We start from the raw sequence: 11838 nt of genomic DNA, 5'->3' as shown, positions 1-11838 counted from the left end.
GTGCCAACTCATTATAAGCACATTTGCAAGATATATATAAAAATGATTAAAACCACTCATTCTAATAAAAGACATAAAAAACAAATTAGCCATTTCTAATTCTAACATGTGTCCATTCAATTAAGCTAGAAAATTAAAAAACAAGGTTAGTGAGCTCATATCTTAGAAAGTATCAGACTTTCTCCTATCCAGTGTCGTTGGTCCAATCTTGTTATTCTGTGTTAGGGAATGAAATCAATTTAATTGTCATGTTAGATCTGTTCAACACCTGGCTCCGCCCAGAGCCTGCGTCTTCACAATCGTCTACAAACAAAACCTGTATTATTATGAACTTCACTTCAACATGAACTTGTTGACTACTTTTGACACCTGTAGATAGAAGATTAACATGGGGTTATAACAATCACTGTAATACAAATGTTAATATGTCAATAGCTTCAATAAATGTTCAATGCAATGCTTGTTATATGATTCTGATGTAACAATAATGCTGATGCTAAAATAACAGTAAAACACACCCTTTTTATCCCTTACTGACCACAGCAGGGGCCTCTATGTTTTGATTCAGCCATGAAGCTCACCTGGTTCATCACTGAGCCCCACCGGCACTGGCATTTGACAGGGTGGCGCTGCCTATTCTTCCTTTAATGTCACTATTTTCAATCTGTTAATTAGAGTGCTTAAACATGAAGTAGACTACGTCCACAACAAGTCAATACAGCTATAAATGTGGCCAATTATCAATCTATTACCAATCAATAACAAACGACAGCTTTTATTTTATGCATGCTTTTAGTCAACCACTCACCCACAGGATCTCCAATCCCAGAAAATTCCTTCTCCTCATTTAATGAGTCTGTCCTCCTTCCATGCCCTGGTAACTGGTCCATCCAGAGCTGTATCATTATGAAATATACATACAACAAGCCAAACCACACTTTGGTCACACCAACCCTTTTCCGCCCTGAAGATGTCCAACGCCATCTTAGTCTGGACTGTCAAAGGTGATTTTAACGCTGATTGTTCCGACAATCCATTTATAACATTTCCTGGTCAGATTAGCCAATCCCTGCACACTAGAATAAACATAATCAACATGATCAACATTTTTCCTGCGTGTTTTTTCACCATCTTATTAATTCCAATGCTCCATCCTTACGTGGTTTGCTACATTATGTTTATCTAGAACTCCACTCTGTCTTTAAATGTTTGAAGAATTTTTCATGTTTGGGGTCAAGTTTTAAGAATTTGACCATATGTGAAATTAATGGTGTTATTGTAACATGGTAGACTAGTGTGCCTGTGTTAATTCAGCTCCATATTATTGTGTGAAGTTGCACTGGGTTGGGAGTGGTTTTTTGTGCGTGTGTCACATTTTTGGTTAGCCAATGGCTGGAATGGGGTTGGACTAATTAGAGGCAGGTGTACTTGATTGCACTGATACACTGGTCTACTTATAGCCCACACTACAAACACTGCTGTGTCATTTTGTCTCTCTGTGCATGTATGTAATGTGATAATCTGATATGTTTGGGATGGATGGGTTTTGCGCTATGAATTTTATACTGAAGGTGTCATTTTGTCTCTCTGTGCAGGCCAGGGCCTATTATATGCCACAGCCTAAAGGCAGCAGAGTTGCACAGGCTGGAGTGATCACTGGCTATATTTCCTTCAGGGTAGTGGGTCTCCAAGGACAACTTCTACCCCTGTTAAAGGCAACATGTGGAGTGCAACTGGCCGTGTGGCATAGCTGGCTCTGGCCTTGGAACTGTGTGTTTTTATTTGATTCATGAATGGGACACTGGACTGTTTTATCTTTTATCTCTTGATATTTTTAGTCACTAAATTATCTTTTAGAATTTTATTGACTGTCATCGTTTTGCCCACGACTGAGACGGTTGGTCAGACCTGAAATCTTTCTTTGGGTGTGTTACATTATCACCCCCATCGGGGCTTACCTTTCCCACTTCTGATGATATTCCTCCCTATTCTTTGCAAGTTCCCCCTTTTTTGTGGCGAGAAACTGTTGGTGTGGTCAAGTGGGCGCTGTAAAAACAAAAGCTCAGGACAGAACAGTTATCAGTCATGTACTTCATACAAAATTAGCATATATTGAATTTCATATTGATCCTCTGAGTGTAATGGTACATTTTAATTTTAATTTATCAAAGCTAAACACAATAATTTTTCTTTATTTTGCTCTTGTTCTTGTGCAGCACCACATGCCCCTGTCGGTTCTATCTTACTTTTCTAAATTATTGACTATTTCAATTGAGAACCTAAATAACGTGGTTTGTCATTACATATCTCTATTTTGAATGTGACAAGTCTATCATTCCCCTGTTATTCATACACAGCAAATTCAAAAGTGTTAAATGTTTTGGTATTAGTAGTCTTAGAGTTAATTTTACTCTAAGTAGAGTCACATTCTTTTAATGTAACTCTGAGGTGTAAAATGATAGTAGTTAAAATCGAGTGTTAAAAATGAGTGTTTCTATTTCAAATCTGGAGGTGTTACAATGGAAACATTAACGCTTGACCTCTTAACTCTGAACTCCTACAGGGGCTATGACACCAATAGAGTAAATTCACAGACTCCGCCCCCAGCACGGCTCCAATCGAAGCTGAAGTGAAGCCGTTTCAAAACATTTTGCTCTACATATTTGAGTTGTTTGCCATGCTTGGTAAGTCATGTTTTCAAAGATTGTTTCAATTATTGTTATTAGCTTTTACTTCTGTGGCTCTTTGGAGTTGAGACAAAGCTGTGTGAAAGGCATTAGCCATGTTGCTCGGTGATAGCATAATATTCTGTTTTAGCTAGCTGAAAGGTATTGTTTGCGGGCAAATACCACAGCCTTGAAAAAAAGCTTGCATGTGAATTTTCAGTCAAATTTCTTGGTCAAATACACTTAAAACAATGTCTAGAATGTGAAATGTTGATATAATGGTGCTACTTGAAGCCTGAAAACGATCTCCCATAAAAAACGAGCAAACAGCAGTAGCAGATGTCCCAAGTCCCGACTGAGTTCTACGTTAGCATTTAGATTCCTCCAGAGTTTTGTGCAAACGGTTTTAGGTAAAAATGAAAAAGGTTGAGGTTTTACATTTAGTTCAGTATTACCTGTTGTCTGTGTCCTTGTCTTTTGGGAAAATACTTTACACAAGTACTGTCTCAAGAAGGATTCCTTTTTTTTTTTTTTTTTTTAACTGTGCTGCAATTGATTTGTGCCATTAATTAGTGTCAACTAATTTTTATTCAATCTCCACATAGGATATGCTTGTGAAGATGGAATATGGGGGAGAGCAGAAGTGCGTTGAAGTTCCACAAAGTGATGAATTAAGGACATGCATATTGTATTTTGTATTTATTGAAATAAGTGATGAGAATGCTGTTATTTGCATTTTTTACCAGCTCACCTATGTCAGACCTTTTGATAAACGAAATTCTAATGAAAGTGAGAACATGTACACTGTTACATCTTTCAGAAAATGTTTTGAAATTGTGGTGCACAGTTCAGAATAAATGTTTTTCAAAAACCATTGCGTCTTTTTAGTAAATGTTTATTTCCAAAAGAAATTTCTAGAAGTTCAGAACAGTAAAATTCCCGTTTTTTTAAAATTAATTAGAAGATAACTCCTACGTAGTTAAACTAAAATACTCTTTGAGAGTTAATATATAAACTCTTAACACCAAGTGCCAAATTATCAACTCCAGAGAGATTTGGTGTTTAACACTAAATCAGAGTTAACGTACCAACTCTCCAAAAAGAGTCAAATTAACACTCTCTGGTGTGGACCCATATAGACACTTTAAAAGTGTTGAAATCAAATCTGACAGTGTTAATTTGGACATGCTGGATTTGCTGTGTAGGTATCAATAGAGTTTTTTCTTGCTTTTTCTATCAAAATTGATTGACTTTTTACAGTGGCCCGCTATGGTTAATAATAACATGTTCAGTCATGAGTGAAATCAAAGCTTCTCTTCACTTTAGCATTTAACATTCCCAACAATATAATGTGCTGCATTAATCGAAACACAGCTAATAAAACACAATTTTCTTGATGGAAACATCAGTAGCTCAAAATTAGCAACCAAAGGGTTAAGTCTGCAGTTCACACTCATGTGAAACTACAGCCTCCCCCCCTAGTCTCTGTCCTCCTACTCCTGCAAAAACAAAACAAAGCGAGACAAAACATCCACCCTTCTTTTACAAGCTGGGTGAATTGTTTGTAGACATGTACTAATCCTAAAGTCGGTACCGTTTTTGTCTCAGTGTCAAGTCAGTTTAAACATTTAGTCGTCAGTCCATCACAGTCCAGTCACATGCATACATTCACACACATTCATACCAGATATTGCTGATAATGGAGTCTCACGCGCAACCTAATCAAGCCTCCATCACCAGCAAGATGACGTCATCATTTTAAAGGAAAACAGTTCCTTGTTTTTTTGGACTGGATTGACTCGCTGCAATCCTTTTAGGCTCAGGACTTCTCATGTGATCAATGTCCCATATAAGTGAATTTCTCCAGAGCCCATTATAATTATGGAGAAAAATACTTTGCAACTGTTTCTAGTAATCATGTTTTATAGCGCTTTAAAGTTCAATCTCTCAGGCCTGGATTAAAGAGCTGATTTGTTAAATCAGGAACTCACAAAATACCAAAATATCACCACCGGTGGATCACTCCTCTCAGATGTTCTTATTTCAGTGCACTGTAACAAAAGCAAAGACAAACGTAACCAATAAAATACTCATATAATAACAAATACTGGGGCCCGTTGGAAACATGTCCAAACATAAAACCATCTTTCTCTCTCTTAGAGAAAGAAAACAATCCAAACCTCACTGATAAAATCAACCCAGTGTTAAGCAAAACCCAAAATCAACCAAAACTTCACCAGAAAGTTTTTCTCCGTCCCGGGACAATATTGTGTAAGCATACAGGTACCGTAACTTCTTTTTGCACTGACAAAAACATGTTGGACTTATTTCAGTCAATAGTGGACACTAGTTGCACACAAATGTTTTGCTTTGGTAGAAACTTAAACAACTGAGTTAAATCAACACAACCTTTTCATATTCAGTAAACCTGTGCATTTTGAGTTCATATTACACGATTAAGACATGTTCAGATGGAGTAAGTTAAGCTCCTGGAATATTTTAATCCTTCACAATTCTGTCATTTTTTCAACACTATTCACTAACTTTTATCCAAATTCTACTTGGTCCCTTAAATACTACATGTTGTCTTCATATTGCCTACGGTTCAACAAAGTCTAAATTCTGATTACCATAAAAATTTAATGGGTCTACAACAACTACCATCCTCCTATCTTTATCCTAATTGCACGAGGGCTGGGAAATAACTCTAAAGTGATAGGTTACGAGGCAGGGTGCACCCCAAACCGGTCACCAGTCTATCACCTAGAAACAAACAACCATTTACACTTACATTCACGGATAATTTAGAATCATCAATTAACCTAGCTCTAATAGCTTCATGACTTTTCACTGTGGCAGGAAACCAGAATACCCAGAGAGAGACTACTGCAAACTAGCCAGACTGTGGACTTGCACCCAGGACCTTCTTACTGTGGAGCAACAGCACTCACCAGCATGCCAACAATGTAGGAAATACAGGGAAGCTATGATTTCCTGTTGAATTTTGTACAGATCTTTAAAGCCTGAGGCAATTGTGTTAAATACATGTGGGATGCTTACGTAAATCCAAGGGCTGGCCCCCTTTTCTTCTTTTCATTTTATATTTTATTATTGTTATTATTTTTATTTTTATTATTATTTTTTTAGTATGTTCCTCCTTCAATTAAATCTCAATCACAAAAATGTGACTCTCCGAAGTAAGGCTCACACCGTTAATTCATCATTTTCACTCTGTACCACTGCTCCTTATCAGGCTGTGTGAAGCACAGTAAACAATTCAGTTGAGGCCTTGAGCCATAAACAGACATCACTCACAGACATTGTTTTCATAACCAAACTGCTCTAGACCCTGTCCCCTAAATCTGCACAAATGCCCTCTGGGTGACATGAAATGCATTTAACCAATTAACAATCAATGGCTTCTTGTTGCTGTAACAAATTCTGTATTTGGACGTTTGTGTGCAGCATTTTGCGTATCAGCATAGCATTTGTTAGTAAAGCATTCTTCATTGCAGCAGCGTGTGTGTATCACTCTTCATTGCACAAACATGTGTATGTGTGTGTGGATCACTTCTCCGTGAATTGAATCAGCATTTTGATTTGTGTGCGTGCGTGTGTGTCATTTCTCAGTCAATCAACAAGTGCATATGTGTTCATATGTGTGTTTCTCTTGATTCTGAGTCAGTGTATGTAGATGTGTGTGTTTGTGTGTGTGTGTGTTTGTGTTCATCACTTTCCTGTTCTGGTGTTCTGGGTAAACCATGGCCTGAAGCGTGCTCTGGGGTCCTGCTCTCCTCCTTTTCAGTCCGTTTGGGTCCATTGGTGCTGCTGCCCAAAGTTCTCTCCATACTGGTTCTGGCCCCAATTGAGGCAGTCCTTTTCTCCAGTGTCCTGCATCTTCTCCTTGTCCAGCTCCTCCTTAACTTGACCCTTTTTGCTTCTGTAGGTCTTTCAGGGTTTGCTCCTGGTGTTGGAGCTTCTCGTCAGGTTTGACAACCTCCTGCTCCAGCAAGCTCCGGGCTGATTTCAAGTCCTGTATCTGGGACTCTAAGCCTGACTGATGGGTTCGATTAGCAGCCAGCTCCTCCTGAGCCATGCTCAGTTTCTGCTCTGATGTTTTGAGCTCTCACTGAGGGCAGAAACCTCAGAGTCTTTTCCGTACACGTCAGATTGAAGTTTATTGATGTTTTCCTTGCTTTGCTCCACGGCCTTCTGCAGCTCTGCTGTTCGGCTCTTCTCAGAGGTCAACTCCTGACCGAGCCCCGACACCTGTGCCTTCAGCTTATGTTCTTCTGCTGCTTTTGTCCAATCTGAGGTGCCTTCTGACCTCAGTTACTCCTCGTGTCTCTGGCACGCCCTTTTTGCTGCCCGATCCTCCGTGTTGGTCCATCACTGTCCTGCACAGTTTTAATGCAGAGTTGTTAAGGTCAGCATTTTTTGCTCGGCCTCACTTTTCATCCGGGCTTAATAGGCGTCTCGTCACAGCTCTGTCAGCTGAAGCTGTCTGGAAATCTCCCCCGTGTAGTGAAACGGGCCTTGGATTTAACGTTCTCCGTCTCCGCTGCATGAGATCAGCACTGTTGACATTCTCATGCTGTTGTTGTGAGTCCAGCTGCTGTAGCATTTGGTCAGGGTCACATCAAAGATGGTAGAGGGGAGAGCAAAGATGGTAGAGGGGAGAGCAGGAGTCCAGGTCAGCCTCGGCTTTCCGGGCCGACAAAGCAGCCTGTATTAAGCATAAAGAGAAAAAACAAAAACAAAACAAAAACAGACGAACAGGAAAATGATGTTGTTTGAAAATAATGTTGTTTTGGCTATGTTATTCAGAGAGGGGCCAGGCCCTGTGTCAGCCTTCTCCCCCCCTTTTTTTGTTTTTTCTCACTATATAATCAACTCATAACCCACCAAGTTGACAGGACAACACAGGTACACGTTAAAATTCTTAAGATCATGTTTAATAATTCAAAAAAGGAATTTTATTTCATTCAGTAATCACTTATATTAATCAATCAGAGGAAAACATGTCACAATTTGACTCTTTTAACCACTAAATTTGTTGTTTCATCACTGGTTTGTGATTTACCAGTGTCTGTCTTTTTGAAGTCAAGTTGTTGTCCTGCAACCCAGAGAGTTTATTTGTTAGTAGTGGATAGACTTTATCATTTAACATCAGGTGTATGTTAAGTTTTGCTGCTTTAACCTTGCTGGAAAATCTTCACGTGTTCATGAATGTAAGCTGTTTCTTCATTGCGTGTGTGTGCGTTTGTGGGTGGGATATTTTAACTTTTTTCTCAAACAAGGCATTTCTCTAATTGTGTATGTTTTTAATTTTGTTTCCCAAATTTTGATTTCCCACCTTAAATAACAGCATTCCATGTCTTCAGCCAGGAATTAGAGCTTGCTTGTGAGATTCAGGGACACATGGTGCCAAAAACAATTCAGTGAAAAACTTGCCTGAAAATTTCCAGTGATGGTAACCGATAACTGGAGGAGAAGATGTCCTTTAAGCTTCTTTTTCGGGTGGGGACAAAGTGATAGGTCAAGCTGTAAAATTTTGAGCCAGAGCTTGGCATGTGTGTCGTCCCAATTTTATTAATCTATCCTTTTGCTGCTGTACTCAGGTCTCCTGGTTGAGAGAAATCCACCTGTATTAAGAGACTAAAACATTCATTTACTATTTTTCTTACAACATCCATTTAATTCATCCACCTAGATTTTACTCTCTCTCTTGGTGCATAGTTCACACAGTCAGGCAGTTGCCTTTTATGGGCATGCAAGTTTCCGGTCACTTACCCCCAGCAGCTGCGAAGCCGTCTCTCCCATATCAAAACTCAGCCAAACATCAAACATTCACCGTAGTCATTCAAAACTTTATTTGTAATATTATAATCAGCAAAATCAGCGTTTTAATTACAGGCATGTATCATTGTTTGCAAATTATACTTGTAAAACTCAATAACACGCTAAACAGGAAGTCCTCTGTGGGCTTCACAGCAGCCACCTCATTTGCATGTTCACACACTATCTAAAAATAGCTTGCAGCGCTGCAGCGCACTGTCGTCACACACAGCCTCGTTTCACACTCAACTCTCTATTATATTACAAAGACGTCTTATATTTACAATCACTCTCAGGCCTGAAAGTTTTAGCGCCTACACAATTTTGACAAATTTAAGATAACGGGTCCAACCGAAGAAAGTCCAACTTTTTTGTAATCAATTAACCAGTATCAGACTCTAACTGTATCTGGCCTGATCTCTAAAGTCCCTAAGTCAATTTACAGTGCCCAAAAAAGCGCAGATAAGGAGACTCTAACTCCTAGCTTGTTCCAGGATGCCCTGTACCCCACAGTCAAGCCAACTGAACTAACCCTGTTCGCCGACAGGTCAAGGTCGCGCGTCCGCGGCCAGGAGGGAGCGTAACCTCCGGGCTATGCGCCTCTTAGTGGACTCTAACCACCGTTCTAACAAAATTTATAATACTTTTAAACAACAGACCACACCCAAAAAACAAGAGTATGACTGAGGCAGATGCAACGTTATGGACAATGGAGACTCTAACTCGCAACATGACCAACACAGATGCAATCCTTAGACCAATGGAGACTCTAACTCACAAAATGACCAATTCCCTATCCATCTACCTGAGACTCTAACTCAGTATTATTACCTTTACCTGAGACTCTAACTCAGTATTTTTACCTTTACCTGAGACTCTAACTCAGTATTTTTACCTTTACCTGAGACTCTAACTCAGTATTTTTACCTTTACCTGAGACTCTAACTCAGTATTTTTACCTTTAAGCTTATTTCAAGTTTCAAAACTCATGAGATTTTTCATCAAAATCAAAACAGACACTCACCGGCAACTTTTACTGAATAGACATTTAATTTCATCGTCCAATTCAGCACACTTCGGATCAAATCAACAGGCCTGTGCCTACCTCTTTTTTAAAGGCGCCTGTCCACTCAGTTCGATTGCCGGATAATGTCTGCCCGTCTGACCACCTCGGACCGTCCAAGCCTCCAAAACTTCCATCCCAATACCACAGGACGAGCCCCCAAAACTGTTACGGATTCAAATATTGGGAATGGATACAAGAGGAAAACCAAAATAACAACACTGGTCCGGCCGGGTCAAGTCAAACGATGATTTAATGAACACACGCGTGGGAGATGGACACCATACACAGACAGCATCAGATCTCAAAATGGTGGAGCCTTGATCAAACTCTTATAGCCTCTAGTGGCCCCCACCTAATCATCAGAGCCTAAACATTCTTTCTCACACAGCGCCTAAGCTACGACCTTGGCTCCCTGTTTATCTGCTCCTGATGAAATGGGGCAGTATGCTCTGTTCTCTTCTAATCAGACAAATGAGACGATGACTTTCTGTGAACAGTATTTCTTATAACTCAGCAGTATAATGCATCATAAAACAATATCATTCATTCACAATAAATCAACAGTCTAATGTAATGCAAATCAGTTTACCAAATGTAATAATTATCACCTTCTTCTAGTTCAGGAGCATAATGCAAACTGAAACTACATAATAATTCACAATCTTTAATTAGGGGTCTAACATGGCATAAAATAATATCATAATCCCACAGTACATATTCAGCTGCTACTGGATTTCACCAATACTGTATTGTACATGTAAAGGACAGTTACACTTACCCGTACATATTCAGCTCGAAGTCCTTTGACCCTGTCACTGTTCTTCTCAAATGGGACTCTGTAGAGCTGCTTCATGGTGATGCTGTGTTTTCCCAAGATGCGTGTGATGGTGGTGATGCTCACACGGTTTATGTTGTTGAATACTTGCCTGTCTGCAAGTATTTGCTTTCGTAGCTGGTGGAGACGGATGGCATTGTCTGCCCTCACTAGGTCCTCAACGGCAAGTTCCTGCTGTTGTGTGAACAGGCATTGGCGTCCTCCCCCAGAAGGTCTTCGAGTCATTCTAGGGAAATACAACCACATATTGTCATTGCTTTGCTTATTTTTCTTACAGTACTTTACTGTATATACTGTATCATCCACTGTACTTCAATATAAGTAATCATGGTATGTTTCACAGAAACTACCACTTTGGCTGCAAAAGGTGCATTAGCACCCTGCAATACCCTGTACACTTGATATGGTAATGTGATATACTGTAGAACAGTGTTATAAAAACCATCTGAGTAGAGTAGAAGGTAGAGAGGTGAAGACATACCTGTTTTCTAGTCGGAATGTTCTTATTACAGATGCCACTGTGAAGCGGCTTAGATGTGGGTGGACTCTCTGCCCAGCTTCCCTCATAGTCAGGCCCTGGTTGATGACATGGTCCACCAAAGTTGCTCTTATATCATCAGAAATATGGGTCCGTGCATGGCCTCTTCGACCTCCTCTTCGACCTCCTCCTCCTCTTCCTCTTCCTCTCCCTCCATCCATGCTTGCAAAGTTCTTGAATTGGCTAAACTGAGGGCTTTTTGTAGTTGGCTAATTGGTGTTCAGTTTTGCAAGTAAGTGCCTTCAGGTGTGTATTTGAGTGGTTGCAATTACCCGATGTGTTTTGTATTTTGGATACATGTGTTTTCCAAATGGCACCCTGAAATTTCATTTTGTGAATGAAGTGTCTTATGTATGAAATAGAGTGTAGTATGCAGGACCATGAGTGTTGCATAAAGGAGTAAGTGTGTTTCATAATTGCAACTAGGGTGCAAAGCAGCGCTTTTGTTTAACCCTTTAAAGCCGGTCGGAGCGGACACGCTTCGTTTTGCGTAACTATTTTTAAATCCCAGTAACACTGCAACCACGTAAGCTAGCGCAATAATTTTTTTTGCATATGAAACCGGAGGAGTTGTACTTACATCTTATGCCATCAGCTTGTCCTAGGTCACAGTTTCCTTCCACATATAGCTTTGCAAAAATTGCATAAAAAGCGCTTGCAGCAACAAAAACATAATATTCCAGAAACACGCTTTGCCGATCCGATCAGCTGTTTGTAACACTTCCTTCGTCCATCAGCGTGAACTATCGTATGTCTGCCATGACCTGCCCAAAACCAGAAGTGACGTCATTTGCGGAAATGTAGTTTTTTACCATCAGGGCCTTATGAGCCTATACTGGAGTTTTTAAAAGTTATGTTTGACTTTATGACTTTCTGTGTCATTTCTGGGATGCTT

This window comes from Neolamprologus brichardi, chromosome 13 (assembly GCF_056152115.1).
Source record: "Neolamprologus brichardi isolate AB-2024 chromosome 13, ASM5615211v1, whole genome shotgun sequence".
Taxonomy (NCBI): Eukaryota; Metazoa; Chordata; class Actinopteri; order Cichliformes; family Cichlidae; genus Neolamprologus; species Neolamprologus brichardi.
The sequence above is the reverse complement of the archived record's forward strand: the minus strand, read 5'-3'. Positions refer to the sequence as shown.